The sequence below is a fragment of the Puma concolor genome, chromosome D3 (genome assembly GCF_028749965.1).
Source record: "Puma concolor isolate L17-30 chromosome D3, mPumCon1.1.hap2, whole genome shotgun sequence".
Taxonomy (NCBI): Eukaryota; Metazoa; Chordata; class Mammalia; order Carnivora; family Felidae; genus Puma; species Puma concolor.
This window is the reverse complement of record NC_141678.1, coordinates 60,379,391-60,398,046: the sequence shown is the minus strand read 5'-3', so window position 1 is coordinate 60,398,046 and position 18,656 is coordinate 60,379,391.

Sequence of the window (18,656 nt, the reverse complement as noted above, 5' to 3'; positions counted from 1 at the left end):
AGAACCCTGTTGCATTTCTGTACACCAATAATGAAGGAGCAGGAAGAGAAATTAAGGAATCAATCTCATTTATAATTGCACCAAAACCAAAAAGATACCTAGGAATAAACCCAACCAAGAGGTAAAAGATCTGTACTCTGAAAACTATAAAACACAAATGAAAGAAATTGAAGACAACACAAAAAAATTGAAAGACATTCTGTGTTCACAAACTGTAAGAATAAATTGTTAAAATGTCTATACTACTCAAAGGAATCTCTACATTTAATGCAATCTCTATCAAAATACCAACAGCGTTTTCCACAAAGCTAGAACAAATCATCCTAAAATTTATGCGGAACCATGAAAGACCCCAAATAGCCAAAGCAACCTTGAAAAAGCAAAGCAAAGCAAAGTTGGAGGCATCACGATTCCAGACTTCAAAGCTGTGGTGAACAAAACAGTATGGTAGTGGCACAAAAATAGGCACAGAGATCAACAGAATAGAATAGAAAACCCAGACAGAAACGAACCCACAATTATCTGTTGAATCTTCTGAAAAGCAGGAAAGAATATCCAATGGGAAAAATAATGTCTCTTCAGCAAATGGTTTTGGGAAAACTGGACAGCAACATGGAAAAGAATGAAACAGAACCACTTTTTTACACCATACACAAAAATAAATTCAAAATGGATTAAAAGACCTATGTGTGAGACCTGAAACCATTAAAATCCTAGAAGAGAACATAGACAGTTAACTGCTTTAACATCAACTGTAGCAACATTTTTCCAGGTTTGTCTCCTGAGGCAAGGGAAATAGAAAATAACTATTGGGACTACATCAAACAACAACAACAACAACAACAAACTTTTGCACAGCAAAGGAAATAATTAACAAAACTAAAAGGCAACCTACTGAATGGGAGAAGATATTTGAAAATGACATATCTGATAAAGGGTTAGTATTCAAAAACTTTAAAGAACATACAAAACAACAACTCAACAACTCAAATAATTGAATTAAAAATGAGCAGAAGATATGAATGGACATTTCTCCAAAGAACATCTACAGATGGCCAACAGACACATGAAAAGATACTCAATATCACTCATCATCAGGGAAATGCAAATCAAAACTACAATAAGATATCACTTCACACCTGTTAGAATGGCTAAAATCAACAACACAAATGACAGGTGTTCGCGAGGATGTGGAGAAAGGGGAACCCTTTTGCACAGCTGGTAGGAATGTAAATTGATGCAGACACTCTGGAAAATGGTATGGAGGTTCCTTAAAAAGTTAAAAATAGAACTACTCCATGATCCATCCAGCAATTGCACTACTAGGAATACAAAAATACAAATTCAAAGCAATACACACACCCTGATGTTTATAGTAGCATTATCTACAATAGCCAAATTATGGAAACAGCCCAAATGTCTATTGATTGATAAGGTGGAAAAACAAGACATGGTATAAAGATATACAGTAGAATATTGCTTAGCCATAAAAAGAATGAAATTTGCCATTTACCAGGACACGGATGGAGCTAGACAGTATGCTAATTGGAATAAGTCAGTCAGAGAAAGACAAATATCATATGATGTCACTCATAAGTGGATTTTTTTTTTTTGAGAGACAGAGTGAGAGGGTGCAAGTGAGTGAGGGGCAGAAATAGAATCCCACGAGGAGCAGAGAGAGGGAGAGAGAAGCAAGGCTCACTCAGGGCTCGTGTCTTACCCAAAACAGGGCTCATGCTCACCCAAAGCAGGGCTCACACTCACCCGACGTGGGATTCGAACTCATGAACTGTGAGATCATGACCTGAGCTGAAGTCAGATGCTCAATGACTTAGTCACCCAGGCACCCTCATATGTGGAATTTAAGAAACAAAACAAACAAACAAAGGGGGAAAATGAGAAGCAAACCAGGAAACAGACTCTTAACTATAGAGAAAAACTGATGGTTACCAGAATGGGATGGGTTAAATAGGTGGTGGGGATTAAGGAGTGCACTTGTAATGAGCACAGGGTGATGTATGGAAGTGTTGAATCACTATATTATATGCCTGAAACAAACATGACACTGTATGTTAACTAACTGGAATTTAAATAAAAACTTTAAAAAAAGATTAAAGTTTTTTAACGGCTTGAGTTTTTATAGCTAGATCAACTAGAAAGTTGGGATTTCTGGCCAAGATGTCATTATAGGGTAGGAGAGATTTAGCCGAGTAGCACTGAAACTAGTCATTGGGGAAAAGATTCATATTTATATCCTACTGCATAATTTAGAGTTATCAATAAACTGGTAATATATAACATGTATACTATATATGTAGCAAAAATTAATGATAAATCGTCTTGTTTATTTGGGTGTTTACTTGTTTGTTTTCTCTCTCCCTCCACTAGATTATAAGCACCATTAAAATTCCAGCAAAAATAAGTGAATTTTACAGTTATGTTGCATTAAATCAACCTAATAAATGTAAAATACAAAAAGCAAATTTTCACAATCAATCAATGTTTACTATTAGACATCTAAATTTCCAAGAATCTCTGAATCCTCTGCCGTCCAGAGACTCAATAATTCAATTGCTCCTTTTTCCATTTATTCATTCAATAGATACATATTCAACTTCATACACATGGCAGTATGGTGGGTGGTGTGGGGACTGCAAACCTCAGAGCTGGTGAGACAAGACTGAATTCAACAAGTTCAGAAGAAGGTGTAAATTAGAAAATGAAGTTGTATTTACAGGCGCCGGTAGCTTTTCAGAAGACTATGGGTTGATCAGGTGTGTGGTTATCAGAAAAATAGTCACAGAGGCATAGAGTGTGAGGAGGCTACAGGGAGTTGACTGCTTTGGTTGGGGGAAGTGAATATGTAGAAGTAAACCAGAGCTGTTAATGAAATCTGAGGGCCTCTGAAAGAAAATCATTAGGTATTTGTAGGGTCTGATGGGGGAGAACCTACAATATAGTGCTGAGGAGTTTAACTTAACCTGATAGGAAACTGTGTACCATCTTCTAAAGAAAGACATAAAATGTAGGATTGGAATGGAATGAATAGGCAGAGACTATTAGCAGCCAGCCTAGGTATGTTTTGTGTGTGTGTGTGAGTGTGTGAGTGTGTGCGTGTGTGTGCGTGTGTGTGTGTGTGTGTGTGTGTGTGTGTGTGAATGTTTAATTGAAATACGGTTGACATGCATTACACTAGTTTCAGGTGAACAACAAAGTGATTCAACAATCATACATTACAGATGCTCACCATGATAAATGTAGTCACCATCTGTCAGCCTACAATGTTATTATAATATTATTGACTATATTCCCTATGCTTTACTTGTCATCCCCATGACTTACTTATTTTATAACAGGAAGTTTGTATCGCCTAATCCCCTTCACCTCTTTTGCTTACCCTCCACCCCCTTCCCTCTGACAACCACCAGTTTGTTCTCTGTATTGATGTATTTATTTCACTTACATGTAGAATCTAAAAAAGAAATGAACAAATGAACAAAACCTAGGTATGTTTAAGATCAGGGTTAGGCCTAGAGATTAGGGGGGAGGCTCAGGATTCAGGTGGGGTCATGGTGCAGAGAGTGGTAGTAAACATAGGCAGAGTAACAGGCGGTGTTATTCTTCCTTCTCCCGATCACTATTAGAAGTCTGAATTTATAATCCTAGATGTAATATTTTCAATGCGATTAACATGTTTTAGAATTGTATTGGGGCTAATAAATGGAGAACAGTGATTCTAACCCAAAATTCCTTAGCTAACTGGTTTGAACTGAGAAATTTAGAGAACTATGGAGAGCAGTTTTTCTCCCCGTGGTATAATCCAGGAAATGTATTAATATAAGATTATTACATTTGATGTAAACAGTAGGGGCCAGAATTCGTGAAGCTAGCTACTCATATAGTCTTGTGGCTCAGCCACTGGAACATCCACTATGTGAACAAACTGAATTTAAGTTATCTTCAGGTTGCTTTCATCCTTAAGAAAAGCCCTATAACTGCTGATCAATATGCTGTGCAGAGCTTCTCCTTGAAACTGCTGGATAATTTTTACTGCAGTTATAATTATAACATTTACTCATTTTTTGGTGTAATTACTGATGCTCACAGTAGCTCAACTTGAATATTTCAAAATCATTTGAATATTAATTTAAAATACATTTCTTCTGTTTATTCTTCTTTTATTTTTAGCTGCTACAGTGGCTGACTTTCTAAGAGGAGCCAAAAGGAATGCCACTTCCCTGAAGACTGCCTTGACCTTCGCCACCAACTAATGAAGTCAGAACCCACATATTCTGTATTGTTCGTTTGTCATTAATTATGGAGTGACATGTGCAAATTTCTTATAGTCTCTTTAACTCTTTCAGTAGTTTTTAACTCTGTGTATGCTTGTGAATTCAGCTAAGTTTTAAATTCCTTGAGAGAAAAGGCGGTGGATCATAAATTCCTATAGTCATAAAGCAAGGTTGTTATTTCTCTTTAATAACTATTATGTCTGGATGCAATGAAATACGATCACATTCCCTGGAATCATTTTCATTTGCCTTTTAGAACCAGAAATGGGCTGGTGATTTTCTTTTTGTAACTCAAATGCCCTCACACAGTCTGAGTTGTCAGTGACCCCTGTCTCCTTCTCCCACAAAATTTCATTCACCTATCAGTATCTTCCTGAATCCTTTTTCAGATCCTTTCATCTTCTTCCCTTCTACTCTGCCTGAAAACAGAGAAACTAGTTTCTGCAATACATTACATAAGTTGTCATCCTTTCTAGGTAATACAGTCACTTAGCCACTTGATCAGAGAATTAATGGTAGGAATCTTAGAAAGATTTAGTTTTTAATTGGGATTCTTTTTGTTACAACAGAAATTCAATTGCATAGAGAGCTGTCTATGTCCAATAACTTGGACAGCCTAAACTTTTGGTAATCCTAGAAAACCTTTATGTAGAGTGCTAATTCAAAGCCCTTTGGACTGGTTTTGAGTTCTTTTTGAGATAACTTCATTTTCTCTGCACTGATTTATCTTCTGATGAATAGAGAAGAGCACACAACTGTAAAGAGATCCACAGTAAAGAAATCTAGGGAGTTGGTCTTGAAGAAGCAAATATGGATTACAGTTTACATTAAAATATGTTTGGTTCAAAGTAGATCCATCCAGCATGAAACAACAGTCTCTAAGTATTATGATAAAAGAAAATGACCCTATACAAGTTATAAAAAAGCCATTTTCTTTCTTGCAGCTCTAATGATCTTATTTATATCAAAACACAGGGCAGCCATTTACACCCTATCTATTCCTTCTGTGATGTATTCTGCTGGATTAGAAAACAGGTTTATATGGATTCTTACCTTAAGCTGCACTAAACAGTACTTGGTAATTAGTAAAAACTCCATCTGCTTATCTCTTTTAAAGAACATTTTCTATTCTGTAACAATTTGGTGTTTATTTTTCAAACAGTGATCTGAATTAGATGCCCCAGGAGGAACTGTTGAACTTCAAAATGCAACATCCTGTAACATTAAAATACCTTTCTAATTTGAAATGATTTATAGTTAATATCTGAAAGGAGATTTCTAGAAAGTTCTTCAAACTTTCCTGTGACATCCAAGGGTCTTTTTCAACCACAGAACAAATCCAGGTACACCTAGAATAACTCGGTATTTTGATAATCAGTTAATACCTTGTGTTGCAGCCAAAATAGTTATTCAACTCTGTCTATGGTTTTAAAAGCAAACCTATGTTCATTCCGCATAATTTGTTCAAAGTTTTAAAATTATTCTTAAGACAATTTTAAAGAACAGTTTCAGTTTCACAGAAAAATTGAGCAGAAACAAGACAGAGATCTCCTATATATTCCCAGTGTCACATGGGAAACTTCCTCATTAACAACATTCCCCACCGGACTAGTATATTTATTACAACTGATGAACCTGCACTGACACACCATAGTCACCCAAAGTCCACGTTTTACATTATGGTTTATTCTAGGTTTTGTACATTCTATAGGTTGGACAAATGCAGAATGACGTGTACCACCATTATGGCCTCATGAAGAGTATTCTCACTGTTCTAAAAATCCCTATGCTCCACCATTTCATCACTCCCACAAATGGCAACCATTGATACCACTAATCTTTTTACTGTCTCCAAAGTTTTACCTTTTCCAGAATATCAACTAGTTAAATAATACAGTCTGTAACATTTTCAGATTGGCTTCTTTCACTTAGTAATATTCACTTAAGTTTCTTCATGTCTTCTCATGGCTTGACAGCTCATTTCTTTTTAGTGCTGAATAATATTTCCTTGTCTGGATGTACCACAATTTATTTATCCATTAGTCTACTGGAGAACATCGTGTTTGCTTCCAAGTTTTGGCAATTATGAATAAAGCTGTGATAAACATCCATGTGCAGGTTTTTGTGTACATACGTGTGGGGAATAAGCTTAGGAATTCCCTGAGCTTACACTGATGGGTTACAAGGCATAAAGAAATAGAAAGCCACAGGATGAAAACATCCAAGGTTAGGTAAACAAGATTATGTATTCAGGGCAAAAGCCCTCAGCCCCTCTCCACCCCACCTCCAAATTAGTAAAATAGCAGAAAGCTGCTTTCACAGGAAGGAAGAACCAAAATAGGTAAACAGGTAAATAGCGCTATAGACCACAGCAGGCAAAGTTGCCCAGAGCAGAGCTAATTAGCAAAAGAAAGGTGCCTTGTTGACCCTGAGAGAGCCTGCTCTGTCTTTCTTGTCCCCTAGGCAAGTTTAGGTAAACAGGGGAGGCGCCTCCTGTCTGCTATAAACAAGGCCACCAGGCTTGTGTTTTGTATTGACCCAAACCCCTAACACCACATATCTCAAAACCCTCTTTCCCTCATACCCATGAGTTAATGTTCATGGTTCCATTGTCTCTTTGTGGACATCCATCAAGGCTTGTAAGACTTCTGATCCTAATATAAACGGAGCAAGGACCCATACTCGGGCTCTTGTCTCCTTCCAGACATTAGCTTCTCTGGCATTTCAGTCCTGGGTCCGCTTTATGGTGGACAAGAAAGAACTCCAGACCCAGAGTCTATGATAGATATGAATTTTCAACTCCCTTAGGTAAATACCAAGAAGTGCAATTGCGAGATTGTTTAGTAAGTATACGTTTAGTTTTATAACAAAACATTAAACTGTCTTTCAAAGTGGCTCCGCTTTTTGGCATTCCTACCAGCATTTTTTTCTTCCTCTCTTTTTCTCCTTTTGTGGATTTAATTGAACATTTTATGATTCCTTTTTCTATCCTTGCTTATTTAGCATATCATTTGCCTTTCTTTTCAAAAACATTTTCTGTGGTTTCTCTAAAGTTTATCATATACATTTACAGCTAATCCAAGTTCACTTTCAAATAACACTATGCCATTTCACAGGTGGTATGAATTCCTTATTATAACAAAATTATCCCAATTCCTCGCTCTTAACTCTTATATCATCATTGTTATGCATTTCACTTAAATAATCATAAGATCTAATGCACTGATAGCATTTTTATTTTTAACAAACTATTACATGTTAGATCAATTAAGAATTAGAAAAACAAATTTTTTTTCAAAACTTTCACTTTCCTTCCTATGCTCTTCTTTATTTTATATAAACCCTGTTGCTGATCTTTATAATTTTCCATCCTTCTAAAGATCTTTTAAATATTTTTTATTGGGGCACCTGGGTGGCTCAGTCGTTTAAGCATCCGACTTTGGCTCAGGTCATGATCTCATGGTTCATGGGTTCCAAGCCCCTCATTGGGCTCTGTGGTAACAGCTCAGAGCCTGAAGACTGCTTCAGACTTTGTGTCTCCCTCTCTCTCTGCCTCTCACCTGCTTGTGCTCTCTCTCTCTCTCTCTCTCTCTCTCTCTCTCTCTCAAAAATAAACATTAAAAAATTTTTAAAGATTTTTTTATTTTTATGTGATTTCTACACTCAACATGAGGCTCGAACTCCACAACCTCAACATCAAGAGTCATATACTCCACTGACTGAGACCCTTTTCTTTTTTCTTTTTTTTAATTTTTAATGTTTTTTATTGTTTATTTTTGAGAGGGAGAGACAGCAAGCAGGGGAGAGGCAGAGAGAGAGGGAGACACAGAATCTAAAGCAGGTTACAGGCTCTGAGTTGTCAGCACAGAGCTCATTGCAGGACTAGAACCCATCAACCTTGAAATCATGTCCTGAACCAAAGTCAGACACTTAGCCAACTGAGCCACCAAGGTGCCCCCTGAGCCCACTTTCTAAAGACCTTTTAACATTTCTTGCAAGGAAGATACATCAACAACAAATTCCCTCAATTTTTGTTTGTCTGAGAAAGTCTATTTTTCTTTTCTTTTTGAAGGATAATTTCACAAAGTTCAGGATTCTAGATTGGTGTTTACTTCCTCTCAGCATTTTAAATATTTCACTCTAATCTCTCCTAGCTCACATGGTTTCTGAGAAGTCAGATGTAGTTTTTATCTTTGTTTCTCTGTAGGTAAGGTGATTCCCCCTCTGGTTTCTTTCAGGATTTTTTTCCTTTCCTTTCTGTCTTTCTTCTCCTTCTGGTTTTCCCATTTACACATATGTTACACCTTTTGCAGCTGTCCCATAGTCCTTGGATATTCTCTTCTGTATTTTTCTGTCTTTGTTTTCTTTGCTTTTCAGTTTTCAAGGATTCTATTCAAGGATACATGCTCTATCTCAGAAATTACTTCTTCAGCCATGTTCTTGCTAATAAGCCCATTAAAATCATACCTCATTTCTGTTACAATGTTTTAATTTTTATTTTTTATCTCTAGCATTTCTTTTTTGTTCTTTCTTAGCATTTCTATCTCTGCTTACATTGCCCATCTGTTCTTGCATGCTGTCTACTTTAGCCATTAGAGCCCTTAACATATTAATCATAGTACTTTTAAATTATCTGTCTGATAATTCTAATGTCCCTGAATGTCTGGTTCTGATGTTTGCTCTGTCTCTTCTAATGGTGTTTTGGGCCTTTTGGTATGTCTTATAATCTTTCTTGATAGCTGGACATATTGTACCTGGTAAAAGTAACTGTCGTAAATAGTTTTTAGCAATGTGGTGTTTACTTGTGGGAAGGAGGGAAGCATTCTATAATATACAGTTGGGTCTTGGTCTTTTTGGACCACAAACTTCATAATTGCTTCTCAGGTTATTTTTTCCCTCCTCCCATAGGTGGAACAGGATGGCTAGGGCATGCTCAAATTCAGTATTTCCCTCCTCCCATGTGGGAGGCTAGAGCTGGTTGCATGGGCATGTCCCTTAGGCTCTGATCACACCCAGGCAAGTTAGCCTCTGGTTAACTTCAGAGTTTCCTCTGAAAGCAGGCCTTGTTAAGAAGAACACAATGCTCTGGAGTGTTTCAAAACAGTTCCTTCCCTCCTCCCTCTGCCAGAAACATAGGGGGATTTGTCTCCAATATTTACTGTGGAAAACTGGTTGACGTTCTGCAGTTAAATCTCACAATATTGTGGGGGTCTCTCTATGACTGGGTTTTCTGGGAGTTTCTAAATCTTAGTTGTATCTGCACTTAGCCTCCAGAATTTTATCAGGTGTATTTTAGGTTTTCCTACTCTGGCACTGGTTCCTGTGGCAGTTTCTACTGTAAGTCTCTGCTTTGGTAAGCTATGGTGACTTGTATTTGCCAGTCTGTCTCTCCAAACTCTGGAGCAGCACTTTGCCCTGTGTCCTCTTCTCCCTTATGGGTCCAAGAAGAGTGGTTGATTTTCCATCTGTTAAGCTTTTCATTTGTTGTTAGGGCAAAACGGTGGTGACATACAGAGCCAGAAACTGGACATCTCTCACAATTGTTTTTATTCCTTCAGCCACAAACATGTGAAGGACAAAACACAAAGTTGAGGTGGTATATGTGAGTTTGGTATACCTTATTATATAAAGGTTGATCACAAAAGACCATATCAGCATTAAATGGTTCATGTAATTCACTTGTGTAAAATCTTATGATTTCAGACTTATTTTAATAAGCAAAGCACATTGAGCATTTAAGCAGTTGGTGACTAATTCAATCTGTAAATGTTCAACACGGTGCTGCTGTCTTTAATGGTACAACTAGTGAAGACTGTGGGTGGGAGGAAGGGTGGGAATGAATATTATTGATGATCCTTGATTTATTTGCAATAATCTCAGCAACATATGAATTTGCTATTATTATCCTGATGATACATATGACAGATCTGATGCTTAGACAATTTTGTAATTAGCTGCACACTATTCAATGATGAACCATTAAATCCCCTATTTGTTGATGAATGTGATACTTATTGACAGATCTAATATGCCTCAAACTTTGTTAGCCATTTATACAGATATCACCTCATTTACTTCTCCAAGGAGATTTTAAATTTGGTGTCTTGTTTTAATGTTATATTTGATGTGACAGAGTCTTAGAAAAATTGTGAAAACTAATCAGAAATTTGATCAGAATAGGAAGTGATGAGTTGGATTTGAAGTCAAATCTATCAGAATTCACTGTGACACTATGTCCACATTATATGCCACACACAAAACAAAGAAATGGAAATGCTATTTCCTATTTTTGAGAACTGTAGTGGCACAGATGTTTAGGATCCATAACAATGGGTGCAGATTCTTTATACGAAGCCAAGAAAAAACACGATCTCCAGATTTTGAAAAGACATTGTTGTGCGAATATATAGAAATACTCATATAGTATTTTAGGGTTTACAAATCTTTTACAGGTAAGTTACTTACATTGTTTGTCCTATGTTATCATACATGATGAATAAATATTTACTTTAATTTTATTCCTTATAAAATGTAAGTCCCCAGTGGAGCAATAAGAATATGCACTTAATTCAGTAACGTGTTTCTGGTCAGCTTTATAGTTCTTCTGGATCAGGGGTTTTCTCTACAAGAAGTTCCCACAGCAATTAATAACTTGATAAAAGAACATGACTCTGCTCCATTGACATTGGTGTCAAAGGGAGAAGTCTGTATCACTAGCAACTCAAATACGGATATAGACAGATTTGTGTACACTTCTATATTTTAAGCTTTCTTTACAATTTATATTTTTTTTCTCTCTGCCACTTTTTGAACAACAAGTTTCGAAAGCTGGGAACTAACTTAGAATGGCGTCCCCATTTATTTATGCTAAAAGTTCCTCAATCAAACTTCAAGTCCTCACAGGATAGAAATAGCCTTCTTTCTCTTCACTTGTATGTATTTCCTGCAATTCTGTGGCCCATTTTGAAATATAGTCCTATTTTTGCGTACTAAGTTCTATTACCCTCTATTTTTCGCTGCCTCCTTCACAAATAGGGTGCCACTGTGCTTTCTCTGAAACTTCCTTACATTTGTCATTTCGTGGATGTAAACGTGCTATTAGTCAATTCAACATTCAAGGTGAGTTCATAACGCTGACTTACAGAAGAGTATTACAGTATTTTCTATATCATTCTCAATCATATCCTCATTTTTTTTTCTAACATTGTACATTGAAATACTCACAATGATGCATAGATCCTTTTCCTGAGAGGTTACAATGCAGAGTGAAATAAGAATACTTTCTGGTAATATATTACTTGTCACACAGTGATTTCAAAGCACTTTGTTAACAAAGAAAGATTATTACCATCAATTTAATGGGAACTGAAACACATAAGTTAAATTACTTTTTCAAAGTTGAACAGAAAGTAAGTTACTACATTATGAACATAATTCATGTTCCTGTCATTACAGTGTTTAATTCTATCTAGTGGAACACACTTCCTTTCAGGCTGTCTTCTACATAACAATTTACTGCCCACTTGGCAGAGCGGAGGTTCAAATTCATGGATATGAGAATCTACTGTATCTAGGCAGAATCTGGGTTTACCTAATCATATAGTGTCATGACTTTGGCTGGATGGAGCATAAGTGGAGTTACTTCACTACATGTGGAACAGCACACATTTTCTATTGTCCATAGTTTTCAGAAAACAGATTGAGGGCCATTACAGAAATTTTAAGAAAAGAGAACAAAAAATAAACAAGAAACATGTAAAGAGTAAACACTCATTTCATTGCCTGAAAATCAACACTAAACTAATTTTGGTATTACTTTCTTATACTATACATATGAGTATATGCATGTGTATTTTAAACATGAGGATTATAGTCTATTTACAATCTATATCTTTTTTTATTTTTACTTAATATTGTTTTTGAACATTTAAACATTAATGAGCTCTTTTGACAATGTACTTTTAAAGGGTTCTTAATTTTCATACATATGTGTACATGTGCATATGTATACATGCAAATATATACATCATTTATTTAGCATTGTGCTATTATTGGCCATTTTTGTTGACTTTGTTGATTTGTTTTTTACCATTTGAAAAAAAAAAACTTCAAAAATCCTCATAAATATGTCAAATTCTCAATCTCTTCCTTTTGGATTGTTCCATTTTTAAAGAATTGTTTATACATATATGCTATTCCAAGGTAACTGAGACATTTTCCTAAATCTTTTTTCTAAAATAAAAAAGATTATATTTTTAAAATGTAAGAATTTGGGGCACCTGGGTGGCTCAGCTGGTTAAGTGTCCAACTTTGGTTCAGGTCATGATTTCACAGTTGGTGGGTTCGAGCCCCATGTTGGGCTCTGTGCTGACAGCTCAGAGCCTGGAGCCTGCTTTGGATTCTGTGTCTCCCTCTGTCTCTGCCCCTCCCCTGCTCATGCTCTGTTTCTGTCTCTCAAAAATAAATAAAAATGTTTAAAAAAATTTAATTTAAGAGTTTAGTTTATTTGGACTTTATTTTTGTTGATGTACAATTACATCAATCCAAACCTCTAGCATTGGAAACCAGGTATTAACATTTTTTTTTTAATTTTTCAGGTATTAATATTTTTTAAGACTTTCTGAGCTGATTGTAGTAAGCAAGCAGCATTGAGCACAACTATTTTATGTAAAACATAAAATAAAGCTGCATATACACAAAAAGTAGTTGTATAATTTTTTTTTCCTTTTAAAACATTATTGATATTAGTATATACATTTTCCTCTGTTGTGTATTTTTGGGGCTGAATCCTATAAATTCTAATGTGTAGTGATACCAGTATCATTGTTGTATAAACAGGTTTTCTTTTTCAGTTTTTATTTTCCCATTGGCATAAGTGTTGTTTAAGAGGAGGTTCCTGTCTCCCTGGTAGTTTTTGTAATTGACTTCTGATTGTTTTACTGCATTATAAACAGAATCAGTTGTCTTTATCTTTTTAACATCTTAAATTCTATTATTTACTTTGTAACTTAATATTTGGTCAATTTTTCAGAATGTTCCTTTGTTACTTAAAGCAACAGCATGTTCACAAACATGATGATTAACATATATATTAACCAAATATATTTTATTTATTATGCTATTGAAGTCTTCTATACACTTAATTACATTTTGTCCACCACCTGTGTTTTGGATTGAAAAAAAAAAAAAAAAAAGATCTGTTTCTTTGTTTTGTTTTGTTTCTTTTGTGAAAGTTGATGCTGGGCTATTTGGTACATACTTATTCTTAAGTGTGATAAACTTGAAATTATACCCTTCCTCACCTTATTTTATGTGTTTTTGTCTGTATTCTACCTCACTTCACTTTAAGAACATAAATTCTTTCTTTCATTTTCTTTGCATTTACCTGATAGAAATCTTGTCATGTCTATACTTTCATATACTTCAAAATTTTTTTTTATTTTAATTTAATTTAATTTAATTTAATTTAATTTAAATTCCAGTTAGTTAACATACAGTGTAATATTAGTTTCAGGTGTACAATATAGTGATTCAATAATTCCATACATCATCAACTCCTCATCACAAGTGCACTCCTTAAATCCCCATCACCTATTTCAACCAACCCTCACCCACCTCCCTTCTGGTAACCATCAGTTTATTCTCTATAGTTAAGAGTCTGTTTTTTGGTTTCTCTCTCTTCTTCTTCTTCTTCTTTTTTTTTTTTTTTTACTTCGCTCATCTGTTTTGTTTCTAAAATTCCACAGATGAATGAAATCATACGGTATTTATCTTTCTCTGACTGACTTATTTTGTTTAGCATTATACCCTCTAGCTTTATCCATGTCATTGCAAATAGGAAGATTCCATTCCTTTCATGGTTGAAAAATATTCCATTGTATATATATAAAATATCTTCTTTATCCATTTATCTATTGATGAAGACTTGGGCTGCTTCCATAATTTAGTTGTTATAAATAATGCTGCTATAAATATAGAGGTGATTGCATCCCTTTGACCTAGTGTTTTTGCATTTTTTGGTAAATACTCAGTAGTGTGATTACTGGACTGTAGAGTAGTATTGTTAAATTTTCTATACTGCCCAAAGCAATCTACGCATTTAATGCAACCCCTATCAAAATACTAACAGCATTTTTCACAGTGCTAGAACAAAAAATAAAATAAAATAAAATAAAATAAAATAAAATAAAATAAAATAAGATTTATATGAAACCACAAAGACCCCAAGTAGCCAAAGCAATTTTGAAAAAGAAAAACAAGGCTGGGGTGTCATAATTTCAGACTTCAAATTATATTACAAAACTGTGATAATCAAAAGAGTATGGTACTGGCACAAAAACAGACACATAGATCAATGGAACAGAATAGAAAACCCAAGAGCAAACCCACAATTATATGGTGAATTAATCTTTGATAAAGCAGGCAAGAATATCCAAAGGGAAATAGACAGTCTCTTCAACAAATGGTGTTGGCAAAACTAGAAAGCAGCACGCAAAATAATGAAACTGGATTACTTTCTTATACCATACACAAAAATAAATTCAAAATAGATTAAAGACCTAAATATATGATACCTGATACCATAAAAATACTAGAAGAGAACATAGGCAATAATTTCTCTGACATCAGCTGTAGCAATATTTTTTTCTAGATATGTCTCCTGAGGCAAGGGAAATAAAAGCAAAATTAGAGTACTGGGACTACATCAAAGTAAAGAAAGTAAAGGAAACAATCAACGCAACCAAAAGGAAACCTACTAAATGGGAGAAGACATTTGCAAGTGACATATCCAATAGAGGATTAGCATCCAAAATACATAAAGAACTTATACAACTCAGGACTCACAAAACAAATAATCCAATTAAAAATGGGCAGAAGAAATGAACAGACATTCCTCCAAATAAGACATACAGATGGCCAACAGACACATGTAAAGATGCTCAACAGCATTCATCATCAGGGAAATGCAAATCAAAACTGCTTTGAGGTATCACCTCACACCTATCAGAATGGCTAAAATCAAAACCGCAAGAAACAAGTGTTAACAGGATATGGAGAAAAAGGAACACTTGTGCACTATTGGTGGAAATGCAACCCGGTGCAGTAACAGTGGAAAACAGTATGGAGTTTCCTCATAAAGTTAAAAATAGAACTATGCTTTCATATTCTTAATTATTATTTTTATTTTATTTAGGAATGCCTCTAATTCTACAATACAAACTGGCATTTTGCTCTGTGATACAATCAAAAAATCTTTATAAGAGATGAGGTATAAAAAAAAGAGATGAGGTATACATTTTCTCATTTATTGATAAGACAAAAGCTTTGTTTTTTCCTCTTATATTTATTGTTTGCAAATATATTTTACTCTATCATTGTAAGTCTTCTCATCCCTCTCAGTTATTTTGACATTTAGAGAGATTTGTCTAGTGGTGACTTTAATATAATACCCTTAGCTTTCTCTTTCTTTAGAGAGTACCCTTTGGTTTCTTAGAATAAATAATGCAAAATGTGCTTTATCCTCTCCTTCACACACCGTTTCTCTCTTTCTCCACTCAATCTTAGTAAATAAAATCATTTTTCTTAGTCGTTAACTTTGTATTTTTAAATATGCTTAAAAGTCTACTACTTAATTTATCAGCTTCTAGTGGTATCTTTGACTTTCAGCTATTATAACGAGGCAACAGAAAATCTTAATTCTGCTTTTTATCTTTCCAACCCCTTCCCTCACGTTGTTAGCTGTGCCATTTCTCCGTTTGCAGATCATTGACATTTATATTCTATTCTGTCATCCCTTTCCCATCTAAAAGTTTGTGTTTTGATTTGCCAATTCCTTTGCTTTCACCTTCTATGAGTTTTTGAAAATTCATCTAAGTAATATTCTGTCAGGTCTTTCAGGTTCAAAACTATTGTAAGTTTTTATGCCTGACAAAGAGTTTACTGGAATATAAAAATTTGGGCCTCCATTTTGCGTCTCTGGAGAACCTTATAGGCACTCCAAAATCGCCTTCCACATTGACTATCACTATAGAAAATTGCAATCCTGGTTGTTTTCCTGGGGAGGCCTGTTATCTTTGTTTTCTGTGTAGCTGCATACAAGATGTATTATTTTTGAATCTAGTATTTTTAACATATTATTAATATGTTGGTATAAACTATTCTGAGCCAACTTTTCTTGAATATGGTATCAACATTCAACCTGTAAGTGAAAGTCTTCTTCCATCAGGAAAGATTTCTTAAATTACACTTAAGGATTTTATTCTGCATTATCGTTTTGGATTCACTTATGTATTCTTCTTATGCACACACCAAATGCCGTTGTCTGTGTTAAACACCTCTCATTTTTCCTTACTTTCTTTACCTTCATTCTCCACTTCTGTTTTTGTATGTTTATCTTTTTCACGTATATCCTCTATAATTTATAATGTGATACATGTATAATGGCTATATTTTCTAATCTCCCCCCATTTTTCTTACCTTACTAAGTGTTGCTATGTTTACTCCTCTTTTGTAACACTCTCATTTCAGTGAAACAATTTTTTTCCCCACAGCAACTAAATGTAGATAGTCCCTACAAAAGGACAAGGAAAGAGAGAAGTAGCAAAGATTTATCCATTCAAGACTGCCTTCTCATGTAGATACAGGGATGGAGAGGCATCAACTCCTTTGCTGCAGCATCTAATCTGACTGGGACATTCTGCCACCAACATTCAGGTCCTTCCTTTCTTTCACTGGCTGCTTGTGCCAAGGGTCAAAGCCCCTCCTTTTTTTTTTCCCCCTCTGTCCTTGGACTCTGTGCATTCCTTCTAATTCCAAATTCTCCTTGCATTCACATCCTGTCCAATCTCAGCCAGCCAGCTCTGTTTCTGACATGTACCAGCCTACCAACACTTCTCTGATTTTCTTCCCTCCTTGTCCCCAAATAGATGTAACTTTCTGCCTAAATTTATCTATCCTGAGTTGTTTTCTACCCCATATACACACAATTAGAACATGTTTGGATTTTTGGTTTTTACTTTCTGTCACCTAGATTTAAACCTAGGTTAAAAGGTCAAATTGGCACATTTAGCACACTGTCTTGTATTAGCACAACTTATTTTTTAACTAACTCATATATACTGGCAACAGATACAGAATGAAAGTAATATAATGGTATTTCCCACAGAAACACTCAGAGTGTCTTTGTTGTTTCGTTTTCTTAAGTGAGATGAGGACTATTTAGCAATAAGATATTCTCAAGTCCTCAATATATGAGAGGTAGTAAATTTTACAGAATGTTTCTGCATTTTGAAACAAAAAAGAACCATTCTAAGGGAAGTTAATTATCTTCTTCCAGAGTTTATTAAAGACCTTAAACTTATCATTAAAAGTAAGCAAATAAATTAAAATATGACAATAAAACGTATGTACAACATCACTAAAATTGATTTTTATGTTACACCTGAAGGGGAGACTCACATTTCTGGAGCAACTCTTAGGTACTGACATTAAAATGTTTGCTACATAGGCTACTTTGATAATATTATTAATAGGATGTTCTGACAACATAGTTCAGAACAAAATCAGGTACGTATAATGCAACTATTTGTGAGCTAGCAGAAAGCAGGGATTGTGGGAGATCTTTCCATCCTGCTCACAGACAGTAAAGCTAAGAATGTTTACATCTTGCCTTACTTTTGTTTGGTATGCACATGTTGGAAAATCAAGGAAAATCCATAGTTAAGAAAAAGTCTGACACATACGTCAGGAGAAAAAATGTTATGTATTTAGATTTGTTTTCATGTTTTCATGAAATATATCAACAAAGGTGAGTTGATAGTGACACTTAAAGCTGAAAGCTATGGCAGAAGCACGCAACCGCGCGTGCGCGCGCGCACACACACACACACACACACACACACACACACACACACACACAGAAACGATGGCTCCTACAGAAGATTTTACCAGCTTCACATTCCTAATATGGGGAAAAATATGAGTTGCTGGCTTCCTCTAAAATCAACCTTGAAATTTCTCAGAAGAAAGTTGATTTTGAGACAGGAGAAAGATAATATGAAATTTCTGTTTAGGGTTAGACGGTTGTTTGCCACCAAGAGATGGAAAGAAAGGAGGTGACAAATGTGAAGTATATTGTCAAGAACTTCTAGTCAGAGAACAAGAAAAGGAAGAATCCCTTTTACAGCTGTGCTCATGTCTTTCCCCTATATTGCTGTTAGTGTGTCACCACTTGATCCAATATTCTAGAAAGAGCAGTATGAACTTGGATCAGGTCAGGGATGTCCTCAGAGACTGCTTGGATTGGGTACAGATTTCTATAGATTTAGAAAAATATTCTAGTTCTTAAGAGTCATCTTGTCACCA